Here is a 9,935-nt window from a genome sequence, read left to right on the forward strand (position 1 = left end):
TTAAGCATTTAATGATGAATTGACTAAATGTCTGTTTTATCAGACTCACTTTGACTATATATGTTGTAGCAAGAGATTGTTTCTCGCTTACGGCCATATCAGCCTGGGTACGCCCGATCTCGTCTGATCTCGGAAGCTAAGCAGGGTCGGGCCTGGTTAGTACTTGGATGGGAGACCGCCTGGGAATACCAGGTGCTGTAAGCATTTTGTCCACGAGGGTGTGCCCCTGCACTATTTCATCAGCAACACTGCCTTGTAGTAAGCATTTAATGATGAATTGACTAAATGCAGCTTCCTGCCTTTTTAATAGGATCAAATTTCCTTGTGTTTTCAATTAGCATCTGCCTTGTATTTATAAGACAAACAAGAATATTGTTGCTGAATGCAGCTTGTGTGTGCTTTGTGCTCCTTTGCCCTGTTCAAATGATGAAAGGAAATAAAGTTTGTATTTTATCCAACTACCTGTGCTAAAAAGTGATGGCAACAGATTTTATAATTTCTTCTACTTTTTCAGTGACACAAAGTTCAAGCTGCTTATCTAATTGGTGAAAATGCAATGTCTGTTTATCAGACTCATTTTGACTATATATGTTGTAGCAAGAGATTGTTTCTCGCTTACGGCCATACCAGCCTGGGTACGCCCGATCTCGTCTGATCTCGGAAGCTAAGCAGGGTCGGGCCTGGTTAGTACTTGGATGGGAGACCGCCTGGGAATACCAGGTTCTGTAAGCATTTTGTCCACGAGGGTGTGCTCTTGCACTATTTCATCAGCAACACTGCCTTGTATTAAGCATTTAATGATGAATTGACTAAATGCAGCTTCCTGCCTTTTTAATAGGATCAAATTTCCTTGTGTTTTCAATTAGCATCTGCCTTGTATTTATAAGACAAACAAGAATATTGTTGCTGAATGCAGCTTGTGTGTGCTTTGTGCTCCTTTGCCCTGTTCAAATGATGAAAGGAAATAAAGTTTGTATTTTATCCAACAACGTGTGCTAAAAAGTGATGGGAACAGTGTTTGTAATTTCTTCTACTTTTTCAGTGACACAAAGTTCAAGCTGCTTATCTAATTGGTGAAAATGCAATGTCTGTTTATCAGACTCATTTTGACTATATATGTTGTAGCAAGAGATTGTTTCTCGCTTACGGCCATACCAGCCTGGGTACGCCCGATCTCGTCTGATCTCGGAAGCTAAGCAGGGTCGGGCCTGGTTAGTACTTGGATGGGAGACCGCCTGGGAATACCAGGTGCTGTAAGCATTTTGTCCACGAGGGGTGCTCTTGCACTATTTCATCAGCAACACTGCCTTGTATTAAGCATTTAATGATGAATTGACTAAATGTCTGTTTTATCAGACTCACTTTGACTATATATGTTGTAGCAAGAGATTGTTTCTCGCTTACGGCCATACCAGCCTGGGTACGCCCGATCTCGTCTGATCTCGGAAGCTAAGCAGGGTCGGGCCTGGTTAGTACTTGGATGGGAGACCGCCTGGGAATACCAGGTGCTGTAAGCATTTTGTCCACGAGGGTGTGCCCCTGCACTATTTCATCAGCAACACTGCCTTGTAGTAAGCATTTAATGATGAATTGACTAAATGCAGCTTCCTGCCTTTTTAATAGGATCAAATTTCCTTGTGTTTTCAATTAGCATCTGCCTTGTATTTATAAGACAAACAAGAATATTGTTGCTGAATGCAGCTTGTGTGTGCTTTGTGCTCCTTTGCCCTGTTCAAATGATGAAAGGAAATAAAGTTTGTATTTTATCCAACTACCTGTGCTAAAAAGTGATGGGAACAGATTTTATAATTTCTTCTACTTTTTCAGTGACACAAAGTTCAAGCTGCTTATCTAATTGGTGAAAATGCAATGTCTGTTTATCAGACTCATTTTGACTATATATGTTGTAGCAAGAGATTGTTTCTCGCTTACGGCCATACCAGCCTGGGTACGCCCGATCTCGTCTGATCTCGGAAGCTAAGCAGGGTCGGGCCTGGTTAGTACTTGGATGGGAGACCGCCTGGGAATACCAGGTGCTGTAAGCATTTTGTCCACGAGGGTGTGCTCTTGCACTATTTCATCAGCAACACTGCCTTGTATTAAGCATTTAATGATGAATTGACTAAATGTCTGTTTTATCAGACTCACTTTGACTATATATGTTGTAGCAAGAGATTGTTTCTCGCTACGGCCATATCAGCCTGGGTACGCCCGATCTCGTCTGATCTCGGAAGCTAAGCAGGGTCGGGCCTGGTTAGTACTTGGATGGGAGACCGCCTGGGAATACCAGGTGCTGTAAGCATTTTGTCCACGAGGGTGTGCCCCTGCACTATTTCATCAGCAACACTGCCTTGTAGTAGGCATTTAATGATGAATTGACTAAATGCAGCTTCCTGCCTTTTTAATAGGATCAAATTTCCTTGTGTTTTCAATTAGCATCTGCCTTGTATTTATAAGACAAACAAGAATATTGTTGCTGAATGCAGCTTGTGTGTGCTTTGTGCTCCTTTGCCCTGTTCAAATGATGAAAGGAAATAAAGTTTGTATTTTATCCAACTACCTGTGCTAAAAAGTGATGGGAACAGATTTTATAATTTCTTCTACTTTTTCAGTGACACAAAGTTCAAGCTGCTTATCTAATTGGTGAAAATGCAATGTCTGTTTATCAGACTCACTTTGACTATATATGTTGTAGCAAGAGATTGTTTCTCGCTTACGGCCATACCAGCCTGGGTACGCCCGATCTCGTCTGATCTCGGAAGCTAAGCAGGGTCGGGCCTGGTTAGTACTTGGATGGGAGACCGCCTGGGAATACCAGGTGCTGTAAGCATTTTGTCCACGAGGGTGTGCTCTTGCACTATTTCATCAGCAACACTGCCTTGTATTAAGCATTTAATGATGAATTGACTAAATGCAGCTTCCTGCCTTTTTAATAGGATCAAATTTCCTTGTGTTTTCAATTAGCATCTGCCTTGTATTTATAAGACAAACAAGAATATTGTTGCTGAATGCAGCTTGTGTGTGCTTTGTGCTCCTTTGCCCTGTTCAAATGATGAAAGGAAATAAAGTTTGTATTTTATCCAACTACGTGTGCTAAAAACTGATGGGAACAGTGTTTGTAATTTCTTCTACTTTTTCAGTGACACAAAGTTCAAGCTGCTTATCTAATTGGTGAAAATGCAATGTCTGTTTATCAGACTCATTTTGACTATATATGTTGTAGCAAGAGATTGTTTCTCGCTACCGCCATACCAGCCTGGGTACGCCCGATCTCGTCTGATCTTGGAAGCTAAGCAGGGTCGGGCCTGGTTAGTACTTGGATGGGAGACCGCCTGGGAATACCAGGTGCTGTAAGCATTTTGTCCACGAGGGGTGCTCTTGCACTATTTCATCAGCAACACTGCCTTGTATTAAGCATTTAATGATGAATTGACTAAATGTCTGTTTTATCAGACTCACTTTGACTATATATGTTGTAGCAAGAGATTGTTTCTCGCTACGGCCATACCAGCCTGGGTACGCCCGATCTCGTCTGATCTCGGAAGCTAAGCAGGGTCGGGCCTGGTTAGTACTTGGATGGGAGACCGCCTGGGAATACCAGGTGCTGTAAGCATTTTGTCCACGAGGGTGTGCCCCTGCACTATTTCATCAGCAACACTGCCTTGTAGTAAGCATTTAATGATGAATTGACTAAATGCAGCTTCCTGCCTTTTTAATAGGATCAAATTTCCTTGTGTTTTCAATTAGCATCTGCCTTGTATTTATAAGACAAACAAGAATATTGTTGCTGAATGCAGCTTGTGTGTGCTTTGTGCTCCTTTGCCCTGTTCAAATGATGAAAGGAAATAAAGTTTGTATTTTATCCAACTACCTGTGCTAAAAAGTGATGGGAACAGATTTTATAATTTCTTCTACTTTTTCAGTGACACAAAGTTCAAGCTGCTTATCTAATTGGTGAAAATGCAATGTCTGTTTATCAGACTCATTTTGACTATATATGTTGTAGCAAGAGATTGTTTCTCGCTTACGGCCATACCAGCCTGGGTACGCCCGATCTCGTCTGATCTCGGAAGCTAAGCAGGGTCGGGCCTGGTTAGTACTTGGATGGGAGACCGCCTGGGAATACCAGGTGCTGTAAGCATTTTGTCCACGAGGGTGTGCTCTTGCACTATTTCATCAGCAACACTGCCTTGTATTAAGCATTTAATGATGAATTGACTAAATGTCTGTTTTATCAGACTCACTTTGACTATATATGTTGTAGCAAGAGATTGTTTCTCGCTTACGGCCATACCAGCCTGGGTACGCCCGATCTCGTCTGATCTCGGAAGCTAAGCAGGGTCGGGCCTGGTTAGTACTTGGATGGGAGACCGCCTGGGAATACCAGGTGCTGTAAGCATTTTGTCCACGAGGGTGTGCCCCTGCACTATTTCATCAGCAACACTGCCTTGTAGTAAGCATTTAATGATGAATTGACTAAATGCAGCTTCCTGCCTTTTTAATAGGATCAAATTTCCTTGTGTTTTCAATTAGCATCTGCCTTGTATTTATAAGACAAACAAGAATATTGTTGCTGAATGCAGCTTGTGTGTGCTTTGTGCTCCTTTGCCCTGTTCAAATGATGAAAGGAAATAAAGTTTGTATTTTATCCAACTACCTGTGCTAAAAAGTGATGGGAACAGTGTTTGTAATTTCTTCTACTTTTTCAGTGACACAAAGTTCAAGCTGCTTATCTAATTGGTGAAAATGCAATGTCTGTTTATCAGACTCATTTTGACTATATATGTTGTAGCAAGAGATTGTTTCTCGCTTACGGCCATACCAGCCTGGGTACGCCCGATCTCGTCTGATCTCGGAAGCTAAGCAGGGTCGGGCCTGGTTAGTACTTGGATGGGAGACCGCCTGGGAATACCAGGTGCTGTAAGCATTTTGTCCACGAGGGTGTGCTCTTGCACTATTTCATCAGCAACACTGCCTTGTATTAAGCATTTAATGATGAATTGACTAAATGCAGCTTCCTGCCTTTTTAATAGGATCAAATTTCCTTGTGTTTTCAATTAGCATCTGCCTTGTATTTATAAGACAAACAAGAATATTGTTGCTGAATGCAGCTTGTGTGTGCTTTGTGCTCCTTTGCCCTGTTCAAATGATGAAAGGAAATAAAGTTGGTATTTTATCCAACTACGTGTGCTAAAAAGTGATGGGAACAGTGTTTGTAATTTCTTCTACTTTTTCAGTGACACAAAGTTCAAGCTGCTTATCTAATTGGTGAAAATGCAATGTCTGTTTATCAGACTCATTTTGACTATATATGTTGTAGCAAGAGATTGTTTCTCGCTTACGGCCATACCAGCCTGGGTACGCCCGATCTCGTCTGATCTCGGAAGCTAAGCAGGGTCGGGCCTGGTTAGTACTTGGATGGGAGACCGCCTGGGAATACCAGGTGCTGTAAGCATTTTGTCCACGAGGGGGTGCTCTTGCACTATTTCATCAGCAACACTGCCTTGTATTAAGCATTTAATGATGAATTGACTAAATGTCTGTTTTATCAGACTCACTTTGACTATATATGTTGTAGCAAGAGATTGTTTCTCGCTTACGGCCATACCAGCCTGGGTACGCCCGATCTCGTCTGATCTCGGAAGCTAAGCAGGGTCGGGCCTGGTTAGTACTTGGATGGGAGACCGCCTGGGAATACCAGGTGCTGTAAGCATTTTGTCCACGAGGGTGTGCCCCTGCACTATTTCATCAGCAACACTGCCTTGTAGTAAGCATTTAATGATGAATTGACTAAATGCAGCTTCCTGCCTTTTTAATAGGATCAAATTTCCTTGTGTTTTCAATTAGCATCTGCCTTGTATTTATAAGACAAACAAGAATATTGTTGCTGAATGCAGCTTGTGTGTGCTTTGTGCTCCTTTGCCCTGTTCAAATGATGAAAGGAAATAAAGTTTGTATTTTATCCAACTACCTGTGCTAAAAAGTGATGGGAACAGTTTTTGTAATTTCTTCTACTTTTTCAGTGACACAAAGTTCAAGCTGCTTATCTAATTGGTGAAAATGCAATGTCTGTTTATCAGACTCATTTTGACTATATATGTTGTAGCAAGAGATTGTTTCTCGCTTACGGCCATACCAGCCTGGGTACGCCCGATCTCGTCTGATCTCGGAAGCTAAGCAGGGTCGGGCCTGGTTAGTACTTGGATGGGAGACCGCCTGGGAATACCAGGTGCTGTAAGCATTTTGTCCACGAGGGGTGCTCTTGCACTATTTCATCAGCAACACTGCCTTGTATTAAGCATTTAATGATGAATTGACTAAATGTCTGTTTTATCAGACTCACTTTGACTATATATGTTGTAGCAAGAGATTGTTTCTCGCTTACGGCCATACCAGCCTGGGTACGCCCGATCTCGTCTGATCTCGGAAGCTAAGCAGGGTCGGGCCTGGTTAGTACTTGGATGGGAGACCGCCTGGGAATACCAGGTGCTGTAAGCATTTTGTCCACGAGGGTGTGCCCCTGCACTATTTCATCAGCAACACTGCCTTGTAGTAAGCATTTAATGATGAATTGACTAAATGCAGCTTCCTGCCTTTTTAATAGGATCAAATTTCCTTGTGTTTTCAATTAGCATCTGCCTTGTATTTATAAGACAAACAAGAATATTGTTGCTGAATGCAGCTTGTGTGTGCTTTGTGCTCCTTTGCCCTGTTCAAATGATGAAAGGAAATAAAGTTTGTATTTTATCCAACTACCTGTGCTAAAAAGTGATGGGAACAGATTTTATAATTTCTTCTACTTTTTCAGTGACACAAAGTTCAAGCTGCTTATCTAATTGGTGAAAATGCAATGTCTGTTTATCAGACTCATTTTGACTATATATGTTGTAGCAAGAGATTGTTTCTCGCTTACGGCCATACCAGCCTGGGTACGCCCGATCTCGTCTGATCTCGGAAGCTAAGCAGGGTCGGGCCTGGTTAGTACTTGGATGGGAGACCGCCTGGGAATACCAGGTGCTGTAAGCATTTTGTCCACGAGGGTGTGCTCTTGCACTATTTCATCAGCAACACTGCCTTGTATTAAGCATTTAATGATGAATTGACTAAATGCAGCTTCCTGCCTTTTTAATAGGATCAAATTTCCTTGTGTTTTCAATTAGCATCTGCCTTGTATTTATAAGACAAACAAGAATATTGTTGCTGAATGCAGCTTGTGTGTGCTTTGTGCTCCTTTGCCCTGTTCAAATGATGAAAGGAAATAAAGTTGGTATTTTATCCAACTACGTGTGCTAAAAACTGATGGGAACAGTGTTTGTAATTTCTTCTACTTTTTCAGTGACACAAAGTTCAAGCTGCTTATCTAATTGGTGAAAATGCAATGTCTGTTTATCAGACTCATTTTGACTATATATGTTGTAGCAAGAGATTGTTTCTCGCTTACGGCCATACCAGCCTGGGTACGCCCGATCTCGTCTGATCTCGGAAGCTAAGCAGGGTCGGGCCTGGTTAGTACTTGGATGGGAGACCGCCTGGGAATACCAGGTGCTGTAAGCATTTTGTCCACGAGGGTGTGCCCCTGCACTATTTCATCAGCAACACTGCCTTGTAGTAAGCATTTAATGATGAATTGACTAAATGCAGCTTCCTGCCTTTTTAATAGGATCAAATTTCCTTGTGTTTTCAATTAGCATCTGCCTTGTATTTATAAGACAAACAAGAATATTGTTGCTGAATGCAGCTTGTGTGTGCTTTGTGCTCCTTTGCCCTGTTCAAATGATGAAAGGAAATAAAGTTTGTATTTTATCCAACTACCTGTGCTAAAAAGTGATGGGAACAGTTTTGTAATTTCTTCTACTTTTTCAGTGACACAAAGTTCAAGCTGCTTATCTAATTGGTGAAAATGCAATGTCTGTTTATCAGACTCATTTTGACTATATATGTTGTAGCAAGAGATTGTTTCTCGCTTACGGCCATACCAGCCTGGGTACGCCCGATCTCGTCTGATCTCGGAAGCTAAGCAGGGTCGGGCCTGGTTAGTACTTGGATGGGAGACCGCCTGGGAATACCAGGTGCTGTAAGCATTTTGTCCACGAGGGGGTGCTCTTGCACTATTTCATCAGCAACACTGCCTTGTATTAAGCATTTAATGATGAATTGACTAAATGTCTGTTTTATCAGACTCACTTTGACTATATATGTTGTAGCAAGAGATTGTTTCTCGCTCACGGCCATACCAGCCTGGGTACGCCCGATCTCGTCTGATCTCGGAAGCTAAGCAGGGTCGGGCCTGGTTAGTACTTGGATGGGAGACCGCCTGGGAATACCAGGTGCTGTAAGCATTTTGTCCACGAGGGTGTGCCCCTGCACTATTTCATCAGCAACACTGCCTTGTAGTAAGCATTTAATGATGAATTGACTAAATGCAGCTTCCTGCCTTTTTAATAGGATCAAATTTCCTTGTGTTTTCAATTAGCATCTGCCTTGTATTTATAAGACAAACAAGAATATTGTTGCTGAATGCAGCTTGTGTGTGCTTTGTGCTCCTTTGCCCTGTTCAAATGATGAAAGGAAATAAAGTTTGTATTTTATCCAACTACCTGTGCTAAAAAGTGATGGCAACAGATTTTATAATTTCTTCTACTTTTTCAGTGACACAAAGTTCAAGCTGCTTATCTAATTGGTGAAAATGCAATGTCTGTTTATCAGACTCATTTTGACTATATATGTTGTAGCAAGAGATTGTTTCTCGCTTACGGCCATACCAGCCTGGGTACGCCCGATCTCGTCTGATCTCGGAAGCTAAGCAGGGTCGGGCCTGGTTAGTACTTGGATGGGAGACCGCCTGGGAATACCAGGTGCTGTAAGCATTTTGTCCACGAGGGGGTGCTCTTGCACTATTTCATCAGCAACACTGCCTTGTATTAAGCATTTAATGATGAATTGACTAAATGTCTGTTTTATCAGACTCACTTTGACTATATATGTTGTAGCAAGAGATTGTTTCTCGCTTACGGCCATACCAGCCTGGGTACGCCCGATCTCGTCTGATCTCGGAAGCTAAGCAGGGTCGGGCCTGGTTAGTACTTGGATGGGAGACCGCCTGGGAATACCAGGTGCTGTAAGCATTTTGTCCACGAGGGTGTGCTCTTGCACTATTTCATCAGCAACACTGCCTTGTATTAAGCATTTAATGATGAATTGACTAAATGCAGCTTCCTGCCTTTTTAATAGGATCAAATTTCCTTGTGTTTTCAATTAGCATCTGCCTTGTATTTATAAGACAAACAAGAATATTGTTGCTGAATGCAGCTTGTGTGTGCTTTGTGCTCCTTTGCCCTGTTCAAATGATGAAAGGAAATAAAGTTTGTATTTTATCCAACTACGTGTGCTAAAAACTGATGGGAACAGTGTTTGTAATTTCTTCTACTTTTTCAGTGACACAAAGTTCAAGCTGCTTATCTAATTGGTGAAAATGCAATGTCTGTTTATCAGACTCATTTTGACTATATATGTTGTAGCAAGAGATTGTTTCTCGCTTACGGCCATACCAGCCTGGGTACGCCCGATCTCGTCTGATCTCGGAAGCTAAGCAGGGTCGGGCCTGGTTAGTACTTGGATGGGAGACCGCCTGGGAATACCAGGTGCTATAAGCATTTTGTCCACGAGGGTGTGCTCTTGCACTATTTCATCAGCAACACTGCCTTGTATTAAGCATTTAATGATGAATTGACTAAATGTCTGTTTTATCAGACTCACTTTGACTATATATGTTGTAGCAAGAGATTGTTTCTCGCTACGGCCATACCAGCCTGGGTACGCCCGATCTCGTCTGATCTCGGAAGCTAAGCAGGGTCGGGCCTGGTTAGTACTTGGATGGGAGACCGCCTGGGAATACCAGGTGCTGTAAGCATTTTGTCCACGAGGGTGTGCCCCTG

The 9,935-nt window shown here is 42.3% G+C and overlaps 22 non-coding genes and 2 pseudogenes across 22 annotated transcripts; all 24 read left to right on the top strand.

Annotated features, from left to right (window-relative positions):
- Positions 1-85: 85 nt before the first annotated feature.
- On the top strand, positions 86-204 carry LOC123735408 (5S ribosomal RNA). Its single transcript, XR_006765490.1, has one exon. It is a non-coding gene; the product is annotated as a 5S ribosomal RNA (ribosomal RNA).
- A 409-nt stretch (positions 205-613) lies between these two features.
- On the top strand, positions 614-732 carry LOC123735476 (5S ribosomal RNA). The gene has a single exon (XR_006765558.1). It is a non-coding gene; the product is annotated as a 5S ribosomal RNA (ribosomal RNA).
- A 409-nt stretch (positions 733-1,141) lies between these two features.
- LOC123735286 (5S ribosomal RNA) lies at positions 1,142-1,260 on the top strand. Its single transcript, XR_006765368.1, has one exon. It is a non-coding gene; the product is annotated as a 5S ribosomal RNA (ribosomal RNA).
- A 138-nt stretch (positions 1,261-1,398) lies between these two features.
- Positions 1,399-1,517, top strand: LOC123735287 (5S ribosomal RNA). Its single transcript, XR_006765369.1, has one exon. It is a non-coding gene; the product is annotated as a 5S ribosomal RNA (ribosomal RNA).
- A 409-nt stretch (positions 1,518-1,926) lies between these two features.
- On the top strand, positions 1,927-2,045 carry LOC123735288 (5S ribosomal RNA). Its single transcript, XR_006765370.1, has one exon. It is a non-coding gene; the product is annotated as a 5S ribosomal RNA (ribosomal RNA).
- Positions 2,046-2,184: 139 nt separating this feature from the next.
- Positions 2,185-2,302, top strand: LOC123735632 (uncharacterized; annotated as a pseudogene).
- Positions 2,303-2,711: 409 nt separating this feature from the next.
- LOC123735289 (5S ribosomal RNA) lies at positions 2,712-2,830 on the top strand. The gene has a single exon (XR_006765371.1). It is a non-coding gene; the product is annotated as a 5S ribosomal RNA (ribosomal RNA).
- Positions 2,831-3,239: 409 nt separating this feature from the next.
- LOC123735686 (uncharacterized) lies at positions 3,240-3,357 on the top strand (annotated as a pseudogene).
- A 138-nt stretch (positions 3,358-3,495) lies between these two features.
- Positions 3,496-3,613, top strand: LOC123735564 (5S ribosomal RNA). The gene has a single exon (XR_006765647.1). It is a non-coding gene; the product is annotated as a 5S ribosomal RNA (ribosomal RNA).
- A 409-nt stretch (positions 3,614-4,022) lies between these two features.
- On the top strand, positions 4,023-4,141 carry LOC123735290 (5S ribosomal RNA). The gene has a single exon (XR_006765372.1). It is a non-coding gene; the product is annotated as a 5S ribosomal RNA (ribosomal RNA).
- Positions 4,142-4,280: 139 nt separating this feature from the next.
- On the top strand, positions 4,281-4,399 carry LOC123735292 (5S ribosomal RNA). The gene has a single exon (XR_006765374.1). It is a non-coding gene; the product is annotated as a 5S ribosomal RNA (ribosomal RNA).
- Positions 4,400-4,808: 409 nt separating this feature from the next.
- On the top strand, positions 4,809-4,927 carry LOC123735293 (5S ribosomal RNA). The gene has a single exon (XR_006765375.1). It is a non-coding gene; the product is annotated as a 5S ribosomal RNA (ribosomal RNA).
- Positions 4,928-5,336: 409 nt separating this feature from the next.
- Positions 5,337-5,455, top strand: LOC123735294 (5S ribosomal RNA). Its single transcript, XR_006765376.1, has one exon. It is a non-coding gene; the product is annotated as a 5S ribosomal RNA (ribosomal RNA).
- Positions 5,456-5,594: 139 nt separating this feature from the next.
- On the top strand, positions 5,595-5,713 carry LOC123735295 (5S ribosomal RNA). Its single transcript, XR_006765377.1, has one exon. It is a non-coding gene; the product is annotated as a 5S ribosomal RNA (ribosomal RNA).
- Positions 5,714-6,122: 409 nt separating this feature from the next.
- On the top strand, positions 6,123-6,241 carry LOC123735296 (5S ribosomal RNA). Its single transcript, XR_006765378.1, has one exon. It is a non-coding gene; the product is annotated as a 5S ribosomal RNA (ribosomal RNA).
- A 138-nt stretch (positions 6,242-6,379) lies between these two features.
- Positions 6,380-6,498, top strand: LOC123735297 (5S ribosomal RNA). Its single transcript, XR_006765379.1, has one exon. It is a non-coding gene; the product is annotated as a 5S ribosomal RNA (ribosomal RNA).
- Positions 6,499-6,907: 409 nt separating this feature from the next.
- On the top strand, positions 6,908-7,026 carry LOC123735298 (5S ribosomal RNA). The gene has a single exon (XR_006765380.1). It is a non-coding gene; the product is annotated as a 5S ribosomal RNA (ribosomal RNA).
- Positions 7,027-7,435: 409 nt separating this feature from the next.
- On the top strand, positions 7,436-7,554 carry LOC123735299 (5S ribosomal RNA). Its single transcript, XR_006765381.1, has one exon. It is a non-coding gene; the product is annotated as a 5S ribosomal RNA (ribosomal RNA).
- A 408-nt stretch (positions 7,555-7,962) lies between these two features.
- On the top strand, positions 7,963-8,081 carry LOC123735300 (5S ribosomal RNA). The gene has a single exon (XR_006765382.1). It is a non-coding gene; the product is annotated as a 5S ribosomal RNA (ribosomal RNA).
- A 139-nt stretch (positions 8,082-8,220) lies between these two features.
- Positions 8,221-8,339, top strand: LOC123735449 (5S ribosomal RNA). The gene has a single exon (XR_006765531.1). It is a non-coding gene; the product is annotated as a 5S ribosomal RNA (ribosomal RNA).
- Positions 8,340-8,748: 409 nt separating this feature from the next.
- LOC123735301 (5S ribosomal RNA) lies at positions 8,749-8,867 on the top strand. Its single transcript, XR_006765383.1, has one exon. It is a non-coding gene; the product is annotated as a 5S ribosomal RNA (ribosomal RNA).
- Positions 8,868-9,006: 139 nt separating this feature from the next.
- Positions 9,007-9,125, top strand: LOC123735303 (5S ribosomal RNA). The gene has a single exon (XR_006765385.1). It is a non-coding gene; the product is annotated as a 5S ribosomal RNA (ribosomal RNA).
- Positions 9,126-9,534: 409 nt separating this feature from the next.
- On the top strand, positions 9,535-9,653 carry LOC123735454 (5S ribosomal RNA). Its single transcript, XR_006765536.1, has one exon. It is a non-coding gene; the product is annotated as a 5S ribosomal RNA (ribosomal RNA).
- Positions 9,654-9,792: 139 nt separating this feature from the next.
- LOC123735565 (5S ribosomal RNA) lies at positions 9,793-9,910 on the top strand. The gene has a single exon (XR_006765648.1). It is a non-coding gene; the product is annotated as a 5S ribosomal RNA (ribosomal RNA).
- Positions 9,911-9,935: the final 25 nt, after the last annotated feature.

The sequence above is a fragment of the Salmo salar genome, unplaced genomic scaffold (genome assembly GCF_905237065.1).
Source record: "Salmo salar unplaced genomic scaffold, Ssal_v3.1, whole genome shotgun sequence".
Lineage (NCBI taxonomy): Eukaryota > Metazoa > Chordata > Actinopteri > Salmoniformes > Salmonidae > Salmo > Salmo salar.